At 42.6% G+C, this 23,271-nt stretch overlaps 1 long non-coding RNA gene across 3 annotated transcripts in view; it reads right to left on the bottom strand.

The window, feature by feature from the left end:
- LOC147339766 (uncharacterized) overlaps positions 1–16,456 on the bottom strand; it is a 137,469-nt gene extending 121,013 nt beyond the window's left edge. For all 3 annotated transcript variants that reach the window (XR_015158564.1, XR_015158563.1, XR_015158562.1), the window contains exons 1-2: positions 16,124–16,456; positions 1,044–1,127 (exon numbers count right to left, since the gene is read on the bottom strand). This is a non-coding gene — a long non-coding RNA (uncharacterized LOC147339766). The remainder of the gene's footprint in view (positions 1–1,043; positions 1,128–16,123) is intronic.
- Between the last annotated feature and the right edge of the window lie 6,815 nt (positions 16,457–23,271).

Raw genomic sequence — 23,271 nt, 5'->3', positions numbered from 1 at the left:
TGCACTGTAGTCCACCTTTCCCCAAAGTAAAAGACAAAGACACAGGTTCATAAGAAAGTAAAATGTCTGCAGCAAGTCTAACCTTCCATCCCAAGAGGTAGCTTTTGTGAAATCATAACCATCTTGAAGAAAGGAAATCATGGTGGTTCATGACCACATGGATGCCCCCCTTTATTGACCTATCAAGCTAAAACTAACCAGCAAAGTGCAATCATTTGCAGAAGGCAGGCTCTGATCGGTGCCCCTGTACCACGGGGGTCAGTCTGACCTTCTGGGGTTCCCTACGGCCCTGGGAATGGGCAGAACGGGGATGCTGGAAGCACACAGCTTCCTTCCTGGGACGTTCTGCTCCAAGCTTCAGATGCGGCTCAGCCTCCATCTCTCAAGGAGGTTGACAGGGGAGGGCTGGGGATGCATTCTCAGGAAATTACCAGCAAGTACAGGGGCAGAACTCTTAAGAGTGGAGTTTGATGTACAGATGCCCAACAAGTCCTTGTGAGCATGCCTGACTGAGAGGTGATGGGGTTTCTCCCCACCAGATACTGCCTGGTATGTGTGGCTGGAAACTGGCTCCAAGGGATGGTAGACAAACCAGTTCTCCCATATCACATGGAGAGCTTTCTAAATAGAACTTAATTCCTTTTTATGTGATTCAAGTAGAAGTATTTTACAGATATTTAAAGAAAATACAGATGTGCATAACAAACAAAATAAAAATCAGCTACACATTAAACCCCTGTTGTAATCTCTGCTAATTTTTAGTCTTTTCCTCCAGTTTACACCCCAGTAGGATTTGCTTTTTTCTTCCACAATGTGAACCATTTTGTACATACTGCTTCTTTTTCCTTCCTGCCCTCGTTTAGTGCTACCTGATCGCTGTTTGTGGAGTCTGATAACATGTGAAGAAAGAAGTAAATGGTAAACCACGGAGATGAGCTGGTGTTGGTGGATGGAGTTCAGGGGTGACCACTGCTGGCAGGGTGTACAAACCAACAAATGTCTGTTTCAAAAACCAGTAAGAAGTTTAAGCTATAAACACTCACCACCCGGGTCTCGGCCTCTCCTCTGCCAGCTTCCAGATCTGGGTTGCATTGGTAGGTGTCAGCTCACTGCCAGGTCCTTCTCCCCTGGATGTCAAGTACAATCAGAGTTAGACTTTCCGCAGTCCATGGGGTCGCTAAGAGTTTTGGCACGACTAAGCGACTTCACTTTCACTTTTCACTTTCATGCATTGGAGAAGGAAATGGCAACCCACTCCAGTGTTCTTGCCTGGAGAATCCCAGGGATGGGGGAGCCTGGTGGGCTGCCGTCTATGGGGTCGCACAGAGGTGGACACGACTGAAGCGACTTAGCAGCAGCAGCAGCAGCAGCCTAAGAGATATGCTTGGAAGAATGGGTCAAGATGCACTTGGCATATTTATAATTTCTCAAACTTCCCACAAGAAACATGTGCAGACATTTTCGGAAGTGATGGGGATGTGAGGAAATGTATTGTCAAAGAGCTTGAGCTCACTCTTCTGACTTGGTTCCCATCTTAAAATTTAGAATTAATGGAAAATACAGGCTATCAACCAAAGCCATTCAAGCAAAGCCATGCATAAGCAAATCCTTCTTAGGTTGGATAACTGAAAAGGATTCATCAAATGTATTAAATATAAATCCCTAAGTCCCTAAGAGCTTCAAATGGCTGCCAAAGACCATCTTCCCCTTCCCTTTTTTGCCAGTTGGATATCTATTAAGCATTGGTAAAGAACCTGTCTGCTAATGCAGGAGACATAAGAGACACAGATTTAATCCATGGGTTGAGAAGATTCCCCCAGAGGAGGGTATGGCAACCTACTCTAGTATTCTTGCCTGGAGAATCCCATGGACAGAGGAGCCTGTAGGGCTGCAGTCCATATGGTCGCACTGAATTAGACATGACTGAAGTGACTTAGCATGCACACCTCATCAAGGGTATATCTGGAGACACTGGCTCCTACAAAATGCAGCTGTCTCAAGAGAGATGAGGGCATACATCCTGATTTATTATAGGAAAGTATTTCACTGAAAGATTACTTGGTTGGGAAACAGTGGGGACAGAATAAAGCTGGAGAACATGGAAGTGAGCCATCAGGACATTTTTGTAAATAATGGAGCTAACAACAGTTGAGTGCCTACAATTTTCCAGGCATTGTTGTCAGTTTTAACTCATTTAATCCCCATAGCTTTGCAAGATAGATTTTATTAGTATACCCAGTTTAAAGATGCTGAAACTGAGGCATAAGAGGTTAAGAAACTTCACCAGAGTCACAAGTAGGAAGAGACAGAATTAGGACACAAAACCACGTAAACTGGTTCTATAATCTCTGCTCTGAACCATGATGCTATAGTTACTGGGTTATGAAAGATCTTGAAAGGGTCTCTGTCTGCTTACTTAATCCAATGGTAAGTCAGGAAACATTTATTAAGCACTAACTGTATGCTAAGCTTTGTACAGGGCCCTGTGAACACAACAGTCAATATAATGAGATACATGCCCTCAAGGAGGGAGAAAGAGAAGTAAAAAAGCTACTCTAGTGTCACTTTACCTTCCAACAGAATCAAACTCAAGTAATTCCAGGCAGGTCAGAATCAATACCATTGGAAAAACCTGAGGAGTGGATTACTCATGCAAAGATACAGGATGGGCCTTTTGTGCTGCAGTCTTGGATGGCATCACGGACTCAATGGACATGAGTTTAAGCTAACTCTGAGAGATACTGAAGGACAGGGAAGCCTGGCATGCTGCAGTCCATGGGGTCGCAGAGTCAGACATGACCTAGCAATTGAATAACAAAAGATTGTGTGAAAACAGCCCAAACTTGTGCCGTGGAGGTTAAAAGAATGGAGGATAAACATATTACAGGATCTCCCTCTCACAAAACTTGACAAAATTATGAACTATAGGTGAGCCTGCCCCTGTTATTTCTACCTTAAGCTTTAAAAAAACAAAAACAAAAAACTCAGGCAATGAACTGTAAAGGCAAATCAGGGCTGTAGATAGAGGTTATAGGAAATATATAAGAAAACTCATTATAAGAACTGCAAATATATTTTTTACTATCACCAAAATACTCCCCTCCACTCATCTTTCCCTATAAAAGTGAGTCTTTCTGCTTTTGGTATCCAGCTTGGATTCTCCTGAAACAGATCAGTTCAGTTCGGTTCAGTCACTCAGTCGTGTCCGACTCTTTGTGACCCCATGAATTGCAGCACGCCAGGCCTCCCTGTCCATCACCATCTCCCGGAGTTCACTCAGATTCACGTCCATGGAGTCAGTGATGCCATCCAGCCATCTCATCCTCTGTCGTCCCCTTCTCCTCCTGCCCCCAATCCCTCCCAGCATCAGAGTCTTTTCCAATGAGTCAACTCTTCGCATGAGGTGGCCAAAGTTGACTCTAAAGAGTCAAGTCTTCGCATGAGGTGGCCTCCTGAAACAGGGTTCACCCCAAATGGCTGCCTGATGCCTAACTACCATTTATGAGTTCTCCTTGAAACACACCACGGAACTCCATAATCACGTCACAGCTCATCTGGTTTGTTGGAAGGCCTCTGGACAGAACCACTTAGCCAACCATTCCCCTGAAAGATCTTCCTCCTAGGAAACCTTCCTTACCCACTTGGAGTAAATACAGAGGCGGCCAGCTATTCACTCTTAGTCTTGTGCAGACTGTTTTAACTAAGGAAAGCTTGGGAAAAGGGTGCTCTTGGCAAGATTTCTTTTGACACGTCATAATTGAGCAATTGCAAAAGGTTGTTAAGAGCCAGCAGATGCAGCAGATAAGGGAGGCCCTATCAGCTTTTTGGCCAGTTGGGATTCCATCCTGAATTTGAAACCTGTTTACCCTTAGGAAAAAACCCGGCCCTCCTCTGCTTCTACTAGAAAGGGCAGGGCAGGTTTAGGCTTATCAGACACACATTAATTTTTCTTTGAGCCCATGAAGGCTGATCACTTCTGCAGCCAAAACATAATGGAAAGGCTTAGCAGCCTACTGCCAAACTATTCTGTTTTCTATAAAGCTCATCTCTTGAGGCTGGATTCTGCTCTCAACTTTACCAGGCCCTTCCAACCCCGTGGGGCATTGCTCAGTTCTTCTTGAAGACAAAAGAATAGAAACCTCCCCACCTTTTCCTGGAGAGCAGAGGGAATCCCTGGTGGCTTAAATGGTAAAGAATCTGCCTGCTATACAGGAGATCCAGGTTTGATTCCTGGGTGGGGAAGATCTTCTGGAGGAGGAAATAGCAACCCACTCCAGTATTCTTGGCTAGGGCATCCCATGGACAGAGGAGCCTGGTGGGCTATAGTCCGTGGGGTTGCAAAGAGTCCAACACGACTGAGTGACTAACACAACAGAGGGAATGTGTTCTCTGTTCATCCTTTTTTGGGCTCAGGTTCCTACAAAGGTTTTTTTGAGTTTGTTTCTCAGGCCAACAAGAGTCGACGCAGCAAATTCATTTGTGGAAACTGTCTGGCTTTGGTCTGTTGTCTGTGTTTCTAAATATCATTGAGCCATTTTATCACCCTTCTACTTAGTACCCACCCACGTTTGGAATGCCTCCACCTGGAGTGACAGTCATATCTTTTTTATTCCCATTTTAGAATTTGTTTAAGATGTTAGAATTTGTTGTCTAGGGTGCAGGATTTATATAAGATGGAAACTATCAATTCTTTTTTTTAAATGACATTATTATTTTCTTGGTGTGCTGCAATCCATGGGGTTGCAGAGTCAGACACAATTAGCAACTAAACAACAACTGTTTTCTTTCTAATTTCAGAAGCAATATGTGTTCACGGCAGACAACTAGAAAGACATAAAAGTGTCATGTAAAAAATAACAATCACCCACAATCTCCACACCCCCAGAGACAATCACCATTAGTATTCTGATGCATTTCTTTCCAGTGTCTACATTTTTTTTTAGTTGAAATATAACTGACCTACAACACTATGTTCTAGGTGTGTAACATAGGGTTTCAGTATTTATATACATTCCAAAAAATCACCATGATAAGTCAAGTTACCATCAGTCACCATACAAAATATTAGTGAGTGAGTGATAGTTGCTCAGTCGTGTCTGACTCTGCAACCCCATGGACTAAAGCCTGCCAGGCTCCTCTGTCCATGGAATTCTCCAGGCAAGAATACTGGAGTGGGTTGCCATTTCTATTACAATGTAATTGACTATATTCCCCATGCTGTAAGCTTAATCCCGTGACTCATTCAATTTGTAACTGGAAGTTTGTAGCTCTTAATCTCCCTCATCTATTTCTCCCCTCCTCCCATCCCCTGCTTCTCTGGCAACCACCTGAGAGACTTGCAGTCCTTTATAGGACCATCTACATAATTTATGGGGTCCAGTACCAAAATGAAAATGTAGGGCTCCTTGTTCAAAAATTATCAAGATTGTCAAGACAGAGACAGAGCCCGTAAATAAACCAAGTGTGGGTTCCTTCTGCATGCAAGGCCCTGCATGACAAAACATGTCAAAACATGTCCCATGCCCAAGAAACCCACCTCGATTCTGAACTATTCACAGGCAATTTGACGGTTATCCAGGATTTGTGTGTTCCCTCATCCACTTCCCTGCTTGCTGACTTGGGACAAATCCCTGGTCCTTCAGAAACTCCTACATTAAGTTGTGGACTGGGAAGATAAATAATATAAAATGAAATATATTCATTTGGCTAAAAGCATTTGATGAGGGACAGGTATAGATAAATAGTGAGATATTTCTCCATTGCTTGATTATTTCATTTGTCCTTATTGTGAAACAGTGGGACAGAATGGGAGAATTGTAAAACTGCTCAAATGAAATGCGGAGCCTCAAAAAGTTAAACACAGAATTACCATATGACCCAGCAATTCCACACTGAAGTATATGACCAAGAAGAACTGAAAACAGGGGTTCAAACAGATACTTAAACAGCAGTGCTCACAGCAGCACTGTTCACAATAGTGAAAAGGTGAAGACAACCCCAATGTCCATCAGTGGTTGAAAGTAAGAATTTGTGGTTTATGCATACAACAGAATATTATTCCACCATGAAAAAGAATGAAGAACTGATATATGGTACAACTTGGATGAACCTCAAATAGGCAGTCATAAAAGGCCATGTATTGTATGATTCTATTTACACAAAATGTCCAGAACAGGCGAATCCACAGAGACAGTAAACTGACTGCTGGTTGCGAGGGGCTGGGAGTATGGAAGAATGGGACGTAAACGCGTGTGTGTATGAGGTTGCCCTTGGGGGTGATGAAACGTTCTGGAACTAGACAGATGCAATGGTTGCACAATACTGTGGATGTACTAAATGCCACTGAATTGCTCACTTTTTAATTTTATGTGAATTTTACCACAATTTCTCATTCTAACATAAGAAGCCAGGTAAGCAATCCCTCTCAATGAAGATGTGGAGGTGGAAAAAGGCCCAGAGAGTCAAAGCTATTGTCCCCAGGGAGCCCATCATGAAATCTACAGTCATGACCATTAGAATCACTTCAGAAAGATCCTGTTTCACCACAAGTACATTACTGGGGAGTGTGACATATCTGTACCCTGATGTTCAGAGACCATTTCACTGTTGGCAACTTTTTAGGCCATCTGACAGACTCTTCTGGGATAGAAGAAGAGGGCTGAGAGAGTAAAGTTGGAGAGCTGAAAGTTGGCGGCCTTGGCTTCCTGGTCTCTGCTTGGTTACCTGGGGAGCCTCACCCCAATTCTCTAGGTCCTGGTGTGCTTGCCAGCCAAATGAGGAAGCTGGCGTGCTTGCTCCCCAACATTCTTTAGGACTCAGTGTTCATCACATGGGAGCACAGAAGGGCCTCCTGGAGGCCCAAGAGTCATGGAAGGAACTAGAATGGAGGATCCACGCCAGGAATAAAAAGAGAGTAGGAAGCCTTAAGAGGCTTCTGCCTGGGGCCCCTATGAAACTAGGGGATCAGAAAAGACAAGAGGATCAGGGAGTGAAGGCAAACTTAGTCCATTTCATGATTCGGTTAATGGAGGAGAGACTTATTATCCCACTTCTAGAAAACACTATTTCTGATAAGACATATAAAGCATGAGGTAAGAAGATGAAATAAGAAGATCTAATATATAAGCCAACCATCACCACCTAATAACGTATTTATGGGTATTCCAGAAATTCAAAGATGAAAATGGGACCAGGTCAGTGGGACAGGCAAGGGTAGAGAAGGTCCTGACCACTCAGAGTGTGGTGTGGACCAAGAGCACCAGCATCACTTGGAAGCTAGAGAGAAATGCAGAATCTCAAGCCCCACCTCAGGCCCCCTTAAATCAGACTCTGCATTTTGACAAGATCTCTGGGTAATAGAAATGCATGTTACAGTGTGAGAAGCATCGTCTAGACCATATTGGTAAGGACATTAGCTCACTACATCCTTCTTTTCTCTCCTACATGCAGCCCTCTGTGCATCCCCTTTCAGCATCTTTCCCAGCGGAGAAGGACGTGATATTTTAGTGGCCAGAGAGAGCCTGAAATGAGAGTTGTTGGGGAGTCAGGGCCACAGTAGTGAGTCACTGTAGATGGGGATCAGTTGCTCCAACTTTGAACCACTGATCTCTCTTGGGCCATGTTAGCGGCTCACAGCAAACTTTTAGGGTCTAATAAAACTTCTAGAACAGGGGTCAGTAAACTTTTTCTGTAACAGTTCAGTTAGTCAATGTTTTTGGCTTTGTGGGGACACCGTCTCTGTCACAACTACTCAACTCTGCCTTCTAGCTTGAAAGCAGCCTTAGGCAACACGAAAGTGATTGTGCCTGCTGGGTTACAGTATAAAGTTTGTGGACACAGATTGGAATTTGATATAATTTTCATATGCCATGAAATATTCAGTTCAGTTCAGTCGCTCAGTCGTGTCCAACTCTTTGTTACCCAGAATATTCACCTTCTGATTTCTTAAAATCATTCCCAAAAGTACAAACCCTTCTCATCTCACAGGCCATAAAAACACAGACAGTGGGTGGGGTTGGGCCCCAGGCTAGAGCGTACTGACCCCTGTCCTACAAGGAAGATAGTCAGCCTGGGGAGAAATTATAGGGAGAAGCAGAGTATATTCCTACTCAAAGTCTGGAGTGGAAGATGAGGGGGAGAGAGGCATGGATATGTAGAATTTAACTGCTCGTTTTAGGTTTTGGACTGTGATAGGGGAACACTGCCAATGTCCATTTTTCATGAGCTCTGATACAAAAACAACCAAAGAGAACTTATCACCCAACAGCACTGTGGAATGCTTTGGAAAGTTCACACTGAGGCATAAAGGATTTCTGTAAACAAGCGAGAAGATGGTAGAAGTGAGCAAAACATAATACCCTAAATTCTTTCTCTTCCAAGGATGTGATATAACTTGAACTAAACTGAAGTAGACTTCATATTTCATTGTCTGTTACAATTCTGTGCCCAAAGAGGTGAACCACAAGTCAGTAATACCCTGGGTGCCAACCCACTCGCTGCAAGAACTTCTAAGTCCTGTTGACATGAAATAGAAGCCATAACCACTGTGATGCTATTTTTCCTTCATTAATTTCTAGACTTGTACTTAAGTACAACCTGATGATGACTTCACGAACTTCTACGTTTAAGTTTCCATGAACTTAAACTCTTTGTGTTCATAAGGTTTCAGAATGCTCTTCATTTTCCACTGTAATTTTTTAGAAACAGGAGTGAAGTAACTTGTTATTAGGGTTATGTGTAGTATAAGGAATCCATAGACATAAGAAGATACCATCTCTGATATCCTCCACCAAGAAAAGGAGTCCAAGAACAACAACAAAAAAATTTGAATTTGTATGGAAACACAAAATACCCCAAATAACTAAAGCAATGCTGGGTAAGAGAAACAGAGCTGGAGGAATCAGGCTCCCTGATTTCAGACTATACTACATAGTTATAGTAATCAAAACAGTATGGTACTGGCACAAAAACTGATTAATAGAATAGGATGGAAAGCCCAGAAATAAACCCACAAACCTATGGCTAACCTATGACAAAAGAGGCAAGAGTATATAGAGAAATCACAGTTTTTTCAATAAGCGTTGCTGGGAAAAGTGGACAACTACGTGTAAAAGAATGAAATTAGAACACTTTCTAACACCATACACAAAAATAAGCTCAAAATGGATCAAAGACCTAAATGTAAGACCAGACACTATAAAACTCTTAGAGAAAAACATGGGCAGAACACTCTTTGATGTAAATCACAGCAATATCTTTTTTTATTCCACCTCTTAATGAAAATAGAAACAAAAATAAGCAAATGGGACCTAATTAAACTTAAAAGCTTTTGCATAGCAAAAGAAACCATAAACAAAGTGAAAAGACAACCCACCAAATGGGAGAAAATATTTGCAAACAAAGCTACTGACAAGGCATTAATCTCCAAAATGTACACACAGCTCATATAGCTCTGTCAAAAAACCAAACAACCCAATCAAAAAAAATAGGCAGAAGACCTAAAAGAAGACATAGACATAGCCAAAAAGTAAATGAAAAGATGCTCAACATCACTAATTATCAGAGAAATGTAAATTCAAAGTACAACTAGGTATTACCTCACGCCAGTCAGAATGGCCATCATCTAAAAGTCTACAAACAATAAATGCTGGAGAGAACATGGAGAAAAGGGAACCTTCCTACAGTGTTGGTGGGAATGTAAATTGGTACAACCACTATGGGGAATACTGTGTGAGTGAAAGTGAAGTTGCTCAGTTGTGTCCGACTCTTTGCAACCCCATGCAGCCTAAGAGGCTCCTCTGTCCGTGGGATTTTCCAGGCGAGAATACTGGAGTGGGTTGCCATTTCCTTCTCCAGGAGATCTTCCCAACCCAGGGATCAAACCCCGGTCTCCACATTGCAGACAGAGGCTTTACCGTCTGAGTCACCAGGGAAGTCTGGAGAATACTATGGAGGTTCTTTAAAAAATTAAAACTAGAACTACCATATGATTCAGCAATCCCACTCCTGGGCATATACCCAGAGAAAACTATAATTTGAAAAGATACATGCACCCCTATGTTCATTTCAGCACTATTAACAATAACAAAGATGTGGAAGCAACCTAAATGTCCATCGACAGAGGAATGGATAAAGAGGATGTGGTACATATACACAAGGGAATGTTACTCAGCCATAAAAAGGAAATAATGCCATTTGCAGCAACATGGTGGAGAAGGAAATGGCACCCCACTCCAGTATTCTCGCCTGGAAAATCCCATGGATGGAGGAGCCAGGTAGGCTGCAGTCCACGGGGTCACGAAGAGTCAGACATGACTGAGCGACTTCACTTTCACTTTTCACTTTCTTGCATTGGAGAAGGAAATGGCAACCCACTCCAGTGTTCTTGCCTGGAGAATCCCAGGGACGGGGGAGCCTGGTGGGCTCATCTATGGGGTTGCACAGAGTCAGACACAACTGAAGCGACTTAGCAGCAGCAACATGAATAGATCTAGAGATTATCATACTAAATGAAGTAAATCACATAAAAACAAATATCATAATATCACGCATATGTGGAATCTAATTTTTTTTTAAGATATAAATAAACTTGGGGCATTCCAAGTGGCACCAGTGGTAAAGAACCTGCCTCCCAATGCAGGAGATGAAAGAGATGCAGTTTCAATTCCTGGGTCAAGAAGATCTCCTAAAAGAGGGCATTGGCAACCCACTACAGTAATCTTGCCTGGAAAATCCCATGGACTGAGGAGCCTGGTGGGCTACAGTCATACATAGGATCACAAAGAATCAGACACGACTGAAGCAATTTAGTAGGCACACACACATAAATAAACTTATTTACAAAACAGAAACAGACTCACAGATTTTGAAAACAAGCTTGCTGCTGCAGCTGAGTTTACAGTTACCAAAAGGGAAATTGGCGGAGGGGCAGGGTTAGGTGGGGAATGAGGAGTCTGGGGTTAACATACACACTACTATTTCTGAAGTAGATAACCAACAAAGACCTACTGTATATACCTGAAACTAATCCAAGATTGTAAATCAACTACAGTTCAATTTTTTTTTAATTGTTGAATGCATTATATCCCCTTTCCTTATTTATCACTCACTGAGACATAGGTCTTCCCCTTGGGGTCCAGTATTTTAATAGGAAAACAAATTTTCCTTTCCCAGCAAAAACCCAAGGAAAGCTTGGAAAGGCACTCATGGGCAGATCAGTAACATCTTTCAAGAAGCCAGTTACAAGCTGGCTTTCCAAATAAAGTCATTTTTCCTTGCCTCAAAAAAAAAGCGCCTGTTATAAACACTCCAGGCCTACAAGATGTTATCTTTCAGAGACTCTTCATTTTTCTAAGATGTGATGGTCTATATGGGAAAAGAATCTACAGAAGAATGGATATACGTATATGTATAACTGATTCACTTTGCTGTGCACCTGAAACTAACCCAACACTGTAAACCAACTATATTCCAATAAAGATGATTTCAAAAAAGATAATGGTAATTAACTTAAGAAGAATTCAGGCTCCTTCTCTGCAGCCCTGTGGATTCTCTTCACCAGGTTTTAGTGTATTTGAAGGTCCCTAGAATGGTGCTTGCGTGAGGCAGGTTGGGGGAGGAGGGTACCTGAATCTTCTATTGTAATTGTTTTTGAGTGCTGTCCCTGCATTTGTTTATTTGTTTGTTTTGCTAATGTCACAGTCAGGAGCCTTAAAGATAAGTTTCTTTCCAATGACGCTGCCATTTGCAAAAGAGAACCTGGATTTTCCAGAAGCTTCAAAGGCCTTGCACTCTGAAGGAACTAGGAATGGATGCTCAAAAACCTGGACATCTTTGGGACCCTGGCTGGTGCCCCCAAGCTTGTCCTTTCCCATTGCCTGGGCCCTGAGTTGATGCCCAAGGATGTATGCACATTCTCAGCTGTCTTTATGCACTACAGCTGTGTTCCCTGTTGCCTGAAATCTTCTCTTGCCCTCCCTGTGGCCACAAAAGCCAAACTCTTCTCATCTGGGAGTGTGAACCTCAGAACCTCTGAAATTCAGTCATTAGTTCCAGTAACTTCACAGTTTCAACCAAGACGCCAAAAGGATTCTGTGTTCAACAAGCAGCTAAGTTTTGGCACTCCCCCTCATGACCTCTGCCAGGGATGCTTCCATGCACTCTTTCTATTAAACGCAATTAAACCAAATCTGTATTTGATATTCATATGCTGCTGAACAGTGATAAAAGAGTGTAATTCTTCACTTGTGTTTGGTAGGTATTAATTTCTAGAAGCAACAGAATAAAGTCCAGGTAAAAAGTCAAAAGCTTACATTATTATTTACATGACAATGCACTCCTTTTGTGCTATTAGTGGATAAGAATTTTGCTGGCCTCATTTTCTGAGCATGCATAATAAATTCAAAGAAGAAAACCGTGTGCTAATTTTAACTCTCAAATTTTAACTTTAATGATGTCTATCTGGTTTTATCAGCTATAACAGCAATCTATTTCTGCCCTAGCAATTCAAGAAGAGAGTGCTATTTAAAATACAACTTAGATTATGTAACTGCTGGGTTTTATAGCCTTTAAAGACTTCTCATTGTCCTTTGAACATAATCCCAAAGTACCCATAATTACCTATGGCAACTGCCAGACCCCTCAACCTCAGCTCTTGGATATCCCTTCAGCCTTTTGGCACAGAATCACCCAGGCCTCCTCTCTCATCCCTGGACCACACATGGCCATTTATGCCTGAGGGGCTATGTTTCTCCCTCCATTCACTTCATGACTCCTCTTTTCCCAGCCTTATTGAGGTATCACTGACATCCAACATTGTGTTAGTTTAAAATGTTAAATGGGTTGATTTGATACATGTATATATTGTGAAATGATTACCGCAATAGGGTTAGCCAACACCTCCATCACCTCACATAATTACATTCTTTTTTTGGTAGAGAAATTTAAGATCTACTCTCTTAGAAAATTTGTAGTGTACACTACAGTATTGATAACTTACTCACCATGCATTACATTAGATCTCCAGTCCTTATTCATCTGATAACTGGAAGTTTGTATGCTTTGACCAACAGCTCCATATCCCTGCCCTCCCCTGTCAAGCACCATTCCACTCTCTGTTTCTATGAGTTCAGCTTTTGAGGTTCCACATATAAGTGAGATCACACGATATTTGTCTTTCTGTCTGACTTATTTCACTTAGCACAGTGCCCTCTGTTAAGATACAATCACAAACCATACAATCCATCCTTCTGAAGTATACAGTTCAATGCTTGTTAGTATATCCATAGTCATGTGCAACCGTAACAGCCAACAAGTCTACTGAATAGAACATCTTTATCACCCCAATAGGAAACACACTAATTAGTAACCTCTCATTCCTCCTTTGGAGAAGGCAATGGCACCCCACTCCAGTACTCTTGCTTGGAAAATCCCATGGACGAAGGAGCCTGTTAGGCTGCAATCCATGGGGTCGCTAAGAGTCAGACACGACTGAGTGACTTCACTTTCACTTTTCACTTTCATGCTTTAGAGAAGGAAATGGCAGTCCACTCCAGTGTTCTTGCCTGGAGAATCCCAGGGACAGGGGAGCCTGGTGGGCTGCCTTCTATGGGATCGCACAGAGTCGGACACGACTGAAGTGACTTAGCATTCCTCCTTGCTTCCCAGGTGGCACTAATGGTAAAGAACCTGCCTGCCAATGAAGGAGACATAGGAGATGCAAGTTCAATCCCTGGGTCTGGAAGATTCCCTGCAGAAGGAAATGGCAAAGCACTCTAGTATTCTTGCCTGGAGAACCCCGTGGATAGAGGAGCCTGGCAAGCTACAGTCCATGGGGTTGCACAGAGTCAGACATGACTGAAGTGACTGAGCATGCACCTCATTCTTCCATATCCCCAGCTCCTGGCAATCCCCAATCTACAATCTGTCTTTATGGGTTTGGGCTTCCCTGGTGGCTCAACTGGTAAAGAATCCACCTGCAATGCAGGAGACCTGGGTTCAACCCCTGGGTTAGGAAGATCCCCTGGAGAAGGGAATGGCTACCCACTCCAGTATTCTGGCCTGGAGAATTTCATGGACTGTATAGTCCATGGGGTTGCAAAGAGTTGATCTATCTTTATGCGTTTACCTATTCCAGACATTCATATAAGTGGAATCACAATACACGGCCTTGGTGAGGGCCTTCCTTCACTCAGCATCATGTTTTAAAGGTTCACCCATGCCCAGCCATGGATGCTGCATGTGTCAGTACTTCATTGCTTTTTAGGACTCAAAAATCTTCCATTACATAAGTAGACCACATTTTGTTTATTTATCCACTGATGGCTATCTGGGCTGTTTCCATGTCTTGGCTATTATCAATAATGTGACTATGAACATTTGTTTACAAGGCTTTGTGTGGCTTGTCTTCCTCTCTCTAGGAGAGGACTTGCTGGTCACATGCTGACTCTCTTTAACTCTTGAAGGACGTGCCAAAGTGCTCTCCAGAAAGGCTGCACCAACAGCAGTGTATGAGGGTTCCAGTGTTTCCACATCTTCAAGGTTGCTTATCATCTGTCTTTCTGAGTCCAGCCACCCTCATGAGTGTGAAGTTTTGTGTAATATCCCCTTTTCCTGGGGATATGAGCCATCTGAAGGGCTTCTTTGGAGAAAGGTCTATTGGGATTCTTGTCACTCTTTAGAGTGAATGTACTTATCTACCTATTCACTTGTTCACTAGCAACCTCCCCCACTTCACCTCCCTCTGTCTGTTCTGTAACTTAATATGCAGACCTAAGTAAAGAAAACCCTGTGTCCACAGTGAGCTAGTAATGCCTGTGACCCTGGCTCTCTCAGGGCCCCTTCCTTCTCCCATCCCTGCCCGCCCCCCAACTTCCACCATCTGCTGATCTGCTGTGAGTCATCCTTTGCTCGAATTCCACATTGTGACACACCCAGTCCCAAATGAATACTCACTTCCTCCTCTTAAAGCTGACATTCTAATTGCTGAAGACTTTACTGTCTCTCTCTCCTCTCTCTCTGCAATCGGTTAAAGTTCAGCCTGCAGAAAATTAATTCTGTATTTTGATCCCCATGGCTGCTCTATCACACTTGGCAGTTGCTCTTTTCTCCTCCGTAGATCCAAGGACACAAGTAGAGTCCATCTCTCCTGCAGTCCTGCAAATGTGCCTCTGCATGGGCCTGAAAATCCCCCCTCCATTGAGTATTGGCAGATTTTATAGACTTTTCTCATTTTTATCATGAGAGTGAACACCTCTGTTCTTACCCAACAGAATCTCCCCCTAGTACTTTGTTACTGAACAGTCATCATCAGTGCTCCCCATTTTGCCGCCACCTTTCACCACCTATCTTGTGAGGAAACAGAGGTTTAAATTGATCTGTGCTGTTTAAAAGAATGAAATATTCAATAGCCTGTGATAAATCATACTGGGAAACAATATGAAAAAGAACGTTTATATGTGTTATAACTGAATCACTATGCTGTACAGCAGAAATTAACACAACATTGTAAATCAACTATACTTCAAAATGATTTTTTAAAAAATGAATGAAAAGCATTATAAATAACCTAAATAACCAAAGGGAATAAGGTGAGAAGCAATATGGCTGGGTGTTAGGAACTTGGACTCAAAAGCCAGGCCATCCGGAGTTGAGCCCCGGAAACCAAGTTAACTAACCTCTTCTTAACTCAGTTTCCCAGTTTGTAAAACAGGAGCAGTCATAATATTGACCTCACGGAGATGGTATGGTGCTTAGAACAGAGCCGGACACACAGGAAGAACTCTATGTAGTTAGTTGTTAATATTTACAAGCCTACCATGGAATACAGTTTGGTCATTTAAACAGATGATGAAGATGCATATTTACTGGAGTGCAAGAAACTTGGGAATCTAGCACTATCTCAAAGTAGTAGATGTCAGGACAGCAGTTATTTGAAACATAAATATCATAAACACGTGGATCCATGGGAGAACATGTACCACAAGTAACAGCAGTTTTCACTGAGTAGTTGAGTTTTAATTGATTTTATTGATTGATTGGTCTTTTCTTTATTTTCTCATTTTCAACATGAATTATATATAACTTGAATAATGTTTTAGAATAAAGAAAATAATTCTCTGCTTACCTCATTGAATCCTTCAGCTTCCTGATTTCGGGTCCCCTTTGTATGGGAATTACATAAACGATTCTATTGTTAGGATTGTTTTGTTTGCTAGCTTTTCAGGAGGGATGGATTATATTTGGAGAGAGCAGATAACCACTTTGGTTTTAGTGTTCTTCTAAATTTATGTTTCCGTAAGGATCTCCACTCATGAAAGCTTAAGAAGGCGCAGTTCAGCTCAAGCAAGCAGTAGAATCCACACTCCCTGCCTCCAGGTAGCAGGCATCTTCGTACGCCACCATCTTTAATTAACCATCATTGATCACTGGTGCCTGCTAGAATGTGAGGTGCCTTAATTATCCTAGAAGATTCGTTAACTAGCTGTATATAAAGAATCAACCCACCACAGCATTAAAACAACAGGCCTTGAGAATGATTTCAGCTGAGAGGTACAAGTTTGAACGGTAACATTTGATTAATTAAGGCAGAAAGGTCAGTCCCAATTGGTTTCTGTCTGCAGCTAAAACTTAAATCATGCTGGTTGTAATTATGCAATGTCAGAATAGTTTGTTCAATTCAGGAAAAACTTCAGACCGACTGATTGTTTCGTGTTATACAGTCCACACAGCTGGCTGACTGGATTCTGTAAAGTTGCTGTTTTGTTGCTACTGTCTGTGTTTTCTTTTTTGTAAAGAACGGTAATGATTCAAACCCCAACATCCTCCATGGATTTGTTTGAAAATGCACAGAATAAGTTCTGCTTTTGTCCAAAAGAAATGTTTATTGTAAAACCAAAGACATTCCACACGTCTCTGGTGAAAAGTTCAGGATGATTTCCGGTAAGTCTAGAGGATCTGAAAAAACATGGACTGGAATCTGCTGCACCATCTCTGGTGGCTCAGGACTTGATGTAAGGACAAAAGGTTATTATTCAGGATCAAGGTGAAGAATTTATTGACATTTATTAATATGTAATCATTTACTTGTTTATCAGCTACCTTTTCCCTTTATTTGTGATACAAATAAAGTATCACATTTGAAAAGCACTTTTAAAAGATGTCTGCCCAAATTAAAGTGTGCCTAAAATAGCAGATCGCAATAAACTGTGGAAATCTCTGAAAGAGATACCAGACCACCTGAACTGCCTCTTGAGAAATGTGTATGCAGGTCAGGAAGCAACAGTTAGAACTGGACATGGAACAACTGACTGGTTCCAAATAGGAAAAGGAGTACGTCAAGGCTGTATATTGTCACCCTACTTATTTAACTTCTATGCAGAGTACATCATGAGAAACGCTGGGCTGGAAGAAGCACAAGCTGGAATCAAGATTGCCGGAAGAAATATCAATAACCTCAGATATGCAGATGACCAGAGAAGGTGATGGCTCCCCACTCCAGTACTCTTGCTTGGAAAATCCCATGGACGGAGGAGCCTGGTAGGCTGCAGTCCATGGGATCGCAAAGAGTCGGACACGACTGAGTGACTTCACTTTCACTTTTCACTTTCTTGAATTGGAGAAGGAAATGGCAACCCACTCCAGTGTTCTTGCCTGGAGAATCCCAGGGACGGGGGAGCCTGGTGGGCTGCGTTCTATGGGGTCACACAGAGTCAGACATGACTGAAGCGACTTAGCAGCAGCAGCATGCAGATGACACCACCCTTATGTCAGAAAGTGAAGAGGAACTAAAAAGCCTCTTGATGAAGGTGAAAGTGGAGAGTGAAAAAGTTGACTTAAAGCTCAACATCCAGAAAACAAAGATCATGGCATCTGGTCCCATCACTTCATGGGAAATAGATGGGGAAACAGTGGAAACAGTGTCAGACTTTATTTTTGGGGGCTCCAAAATCACTGCAGATGGTGACTGCAGCCATGAAGTTAAAAGACGCTTGCTCCTTGGAAGAAAAGTTATGACCAACCTAGACAGCATATTCAAAAGCAGAGACATTACTTTTCCAACTAAGGTCTGTCTAGTCAAGGCTGTGGTTTTTCCAGTGGTCGTGTATGGATGTGAGAGTTGGAATGTGAAGAAGGCTGAGTGCCAAAGAATTGATGCTTTTGAACTGTGGTGTTGGAGAAGACTCTTGAGAGTCCCTTGGACTGCAAGGAGATCCAACCAGTCCATTCTGAAGGAGATCAGCCCTGGGATTTCTTTGGAAGGAATGATGCTAAAGCTGAAACTCCAGTACTTTGGCCACCTCATGCAAAGAGTTGACTCATTGGAAAAGACTCTGATGCTGGGAGGGATTGGGGGCAGGAGGAGAAGGGAACAACAGAGGATTTGATGGCTGGATGGCATCTCTGACTCGATGGACGTGAATCTGAGTGAACTCCGGGAGTTGGTGATGGACAGGGAGGCCTGGCGTGCTGGGATTCGTGGAGTCACAAAGAGTCGGACACAACTGAGTGACTGAACTGAACTGAACTGAAAATAGCAGAGAAAGATGAATGAAGCAATTGGCGAATGTTTAGTAAAAATGTCCTAAAATTCCTGCCTTCTTGGTGTTTCTTCTCTTTTTTTGTCGAGCTGTGTGGTAACATCTCTCTCCTCTGACATTCCACGCCATTTTGTGTAGCCTGGACATAGACTTTGAATCATGACCACAGTAGAAACCACACAAGGTCAGTGGCCTTAGAGTTTCAAGGTTTCTTCAAAGATCATCCCAAAGCCACTTCTATCACAAAAATTTGACTGCTTATTGACTATTGCAACAAGCTGCAGCTCACCTCACATTTATTGAATAAACATTTCCAGGAGCGGAGCTTGGATATCTGCATATTCACCAAACTTTCCAGATTATTCTGTGCACACTGTAGTTAGAGACTGGAGTCTCCACTGTTGAGGCCAATATTCTTCTTTTAGGAGACTGACATTACCATAAAGCCAGAGTATTATGAATCAGACCAAAGCCAGTGGCACCTCCTAGCTCCTTGTCCTACTGTCCAAGATGGTGGAAGGGTTGAGAGTAGGTCAAGAAACAATCCCAACCTCTGAAGATGAGAGTGTACAAAAGGACCCTGGTAAGAAAATGAAAAGTCAAAGCAAGACTAGGAGAAAATATTCACAAATCATCTATCTGACAAAGGACTCACATCTAGAAACATCTGGAAAACTCTCACATTCCAGTAATAAAAAGAAACAACTCAGTTTTCAAAGGACCAGAACATTTGATCACACACTTCACTAAAGAAGAGATGCCGATAGCAAATGAGCACAGGAAGAGATGTTCAACATCATTAGTCATCAGGGAAATATGAACTAAACCCACAAGGAGATGCCACTACAAACCCATGAGAATGTCTGCCATTTTTTCTAGAAACTGACAATGGTGCCAAGGATGTGAAGCAACTGGAAATCTTATACATCACCAGTGGGAATTTAAATGGTACTGCCACTTTAGAAAACTGGCAGTTTCCTGTAAGCTGAACATGCACTTAGCATGCAACTCAGCACTCCCATTTCTAGGAATAATTCATGCAGTGGACCACATTTTGTGTCTTCTCAAAATTCATGTGTTGAAATCTTAACCCTCAGTGGGATAGCATTTGGAAGTAGGGCTTTGGGAGGTGACTAGGTCATGAAGATGGAGTCATTGTGAATAGAATTTGTGCTCTTATAAACAGGCCTGCCTACTCCCCCCTAAAAAAAAAATACTTCAGGTGATTTATTTCTGTCCAGAAACATCTATCTACACAAGAGGAGAGCAAAGGAAAAATAAATGTATAACAACAACAAAAGAATAAGAAAAAATTTTTAAAAGAAAGAAGAACCCCATTATTTTAATTTTCTGGTGTGAAAAATACAACCTGGGTGATTGATATTTCTTATATCAAGCAGTCTGACTGGTGCCACAAAGACATGGCCAATTTTTTCCCATAAATGGGAAGAAAGGGGCAAAGGACAGTATGAGGACTTAGGAAAACCAAGTAAATTATGAGACACAGATGAAGTAGATTGGATCCCAGAAGTGGCATCTCAGATTCTGAAAGGAAGAACCAAGGAATGTATAATTACACCAAGCTGCCATTTGGGGAAGTATAATATGCACCTTGGGCTTCCCAGGTGGCTCAGTGGTAAAGAACCCACCTGCCAACGTAGGAGACCTAAGAGTCATGGGTTCGATCCCTGAGTCGGGAAGATCCCCTGGAGAAGGAAATGGGAACTCACTCCAGTATTCTTGCCTGGAGAATGCCATGGATAGAGGAGCCTGGTGGGCTACAGTCTATGGGGTCACAAGAAGTCAGACATGACTAAATGACTTTACACACAAGAGAAGATGCAACTCAGGGGTAAAGAAAGAAGTTTTAAATAGCAGAAAGGGTGGGATGAAGTTAATCTGAAAACAAACATGGTGCATCATTAAAGAAATTTGATGAAGCACCTACTTAGGTGAAAGGAATTTGACTCACAATGAGTAACAGCCATCGTAAAGTATACCTCACGGAAAGACAAGTTTGGACATTTCTGGTCTTTCCTTTGGCATCTCAACCTTCATTCTATAGTGTTATGATGACATTATAGGGCCTTTAAAAAGTTTCCCCTTCTCTAGTCACTTTTGCAGAGCTGTCACAGGTTTCTAGAACTCAGCGGTGCTCGAGTAGGGAGCAACTAGTGCTCAGGAATTCACTTCTGAAGGGAGCTGGCAGCTGAGAAGGCCAGACATCTCTTTGTGCCCAGGCATCAGGAGAGCTGTGGATGTGGCAGGAGAATGTGTCAGAGAAAGAAGACATCTTTGGGTACTCAGATCGGCGAGGGAGGTGGGAGGGGTCCAACAGGGAGGGGATATATGTGTACATACAGAAGATTCTTGGAGGAAGGCATGGCAACCCACTTCAGTATTCTTGTCTGGAGAATCCCCTGGACAGAGGAGCCTGGTGGGCTACAGTCCATAGGGTCGCAAAGAGTCGGCCACAACTGAAGTAACTCAGCATGCATACATGCCCAGCTGATTCACTTTATTATACAGCAGAAACTAATACAACATTGTAAAGCTACTATACTCAAATTTTTAAAAAATGCTCCGAACAGACACCAGAGAAGTATCTGATTGCCCTTGGTCTACAGATGCCACATACTCCTCGCTGCCTGCAGCTGCCGTTTCAATCAGGGCTTCACTACAGAGCACATTTTCCTCTTACAATATTTTCTTTCACAGGAATCCTGTCTGTGTGAGCACTGTGTTCAATCCCAATGCCAGGAAAGCCCAGCTGCTGGCATGATACGGGTTGGTGTGAGTGAGCAGAAAAAGACCTCAGGATGTTTTAAATGGATGGGCATTTGTTCTATCAGTATTTTCATGGCTCCTGACCCTCCGACTTTCTCTACCACTGATACAGTTAGCCAAGCATGAGACATCCTGTTTCTTTAAGAAATTACTATAATGAATGGAATTGGGAAAATAAGTACAGATAGACTGTTGCTACTGTTGCTAAAAATCTATTTTCTTGTATCTAAATCAAGACTAGTGATACTAATTTCTATAAAGTTAAACAGACGCCTTCCCTAAGGCCTTTCCCATAACCAAGAAAGACAGAAGCACAGGGCTATAGAATACAATGCTCAGAGCAGTTTTATTTCCAATCAGCCCAAACTGGAAAGGATTCAAATGTTCATCAACAAAAGAATGGATAAACAAATTGTGGCACATCCTTACAATGGAATAATACACAGCAGTTTTTGGAAAAAAACTACTGATACATGCAACCACACAGATAAATTGCAAAAACATTATGTGGAGAGAAAGAAGCCAGACGCCAAAGTTATGTTCTGTATGAGTTCATTTCTATGAAGTTCACAAACCAGCAAAGGTCATTAATGGGGTTCACTGGAGTGTGAGGAGTGTGGGATAGGGGAACAAGGGAACTTTCTGGGGTAACTGGAAAGATTCTGTATCTTGATACATGCGTGGTTACCAGGAGGCATTGATATACACAGGCAAACACTCATCAGGCTGTACACTTAAGATACATGTACTTTACTGTGTGTAAAATTTACCCCCATTTAAAAACAAAGGATACTGATGGTGTCTATGGCCAGGTGCTGAAGGCCTGACAGAATGTATAGGGATTCCTGTTTATAAGCATCAGACCTAGCTTTGAGCTGCTTGACTGCCAGGCAATAAAAAGTAACATTTCAGTAACATTCCTCATAGACCGGCTGGAGAAAGCACACATTCTCCATGGGTTGAGCACCCACCCTGTGTTTGATGCCTTGGGAGGCTTCATAATCAATCAAACTGGGTTCCGACTTTCTGGGCACTTACAATCTAGTATAGGGCCTATTGCATGTACAATGATAGAAAATCGAGGTAGAAAGTGACAGGTGGCTCCAGAGAGGTTGGGACCAAGCACGGAGATTAGCAGTGATTTGCTCGGCATTCACTGGAAATTGTTGGTGGAGGGGGGCGGAAGGAAGGTAGGTGCCATGTTTTCATAGGCGACGGTAACTCAAAGGGAGGGTAGTACAAAGACAGTGGCCATTCTCCCCCTCAAATCCTACCCCAGAAGGGCTCTGGCTTTGTCTGTGCTGGAAGAGTTTGTCCCTCAGCCTCAAATGATCCACATGGGGGCTCAAGGACTATCAGGGTGTTTTAGTTTCCTAGGTTTGCTGTACCAAATTATCACAAACTTGGTGGCCTAAAACAACATAAATTTATTCACATGATTCAGGAGGCCAGAAGTTTCCAGTCAGTATCACTGGGCCAAAATCAAGGTGTCGTAGCATCACGCTCCTCTAGGAGGCTCTAGGGTAGAACCTGTTCTTTGCTTCTTCCAGCTTCTGTTGACTGCCTGCATCCCTTGGCTTGTGGCCCCATCACTCCACTTTCTACCTCTTTTATCACACTACCTTCTCCACTGTGTGTGTGTCATGTGTCGTGCCTCCCCCTCTCTCCTTCTTATAAGGGCACTCACGATGGCATGCGTGGGCCACTCAGATAACGAGGGATCATCTCCCCATGTCAAGACCCTTAGCTTAACCACAACCACAAAGACCATTCTTTTCCTTCATATCGGCTAACAGTTATAGGCTCCAGGGATTAGGACCTGATCTTTGTGGGGCATGATGTAGCCTACTACCTAGGGTCAGCTCCTACCTTGGTCCTGATGACTGTAACCAGAGGTGAACACTGACCTCTCTCTGTCAGGAAGAAAGATGCAATGAGTTAAAATCTG

This window comes from Bos grunniens, chromosome X, assembly GCF_055505025.1.
Source record: "Bos grunniens cultivar Pamir isolate PY7600 chromosome X, Bosgru_T2T1.0, whole genome shotgun sequence".
Taxonomy (NCBI): domain Eukaryota; kingdom Metazoa; phylum Chordata; class Mammalia; order Artiodactyla; family Bovidae; genus Bos; species Bos grunniens.
Note: the sequence above shows the minus strand (reverse complement) of the source record. Positions and strands in the feature narration are given on the sequence as shown.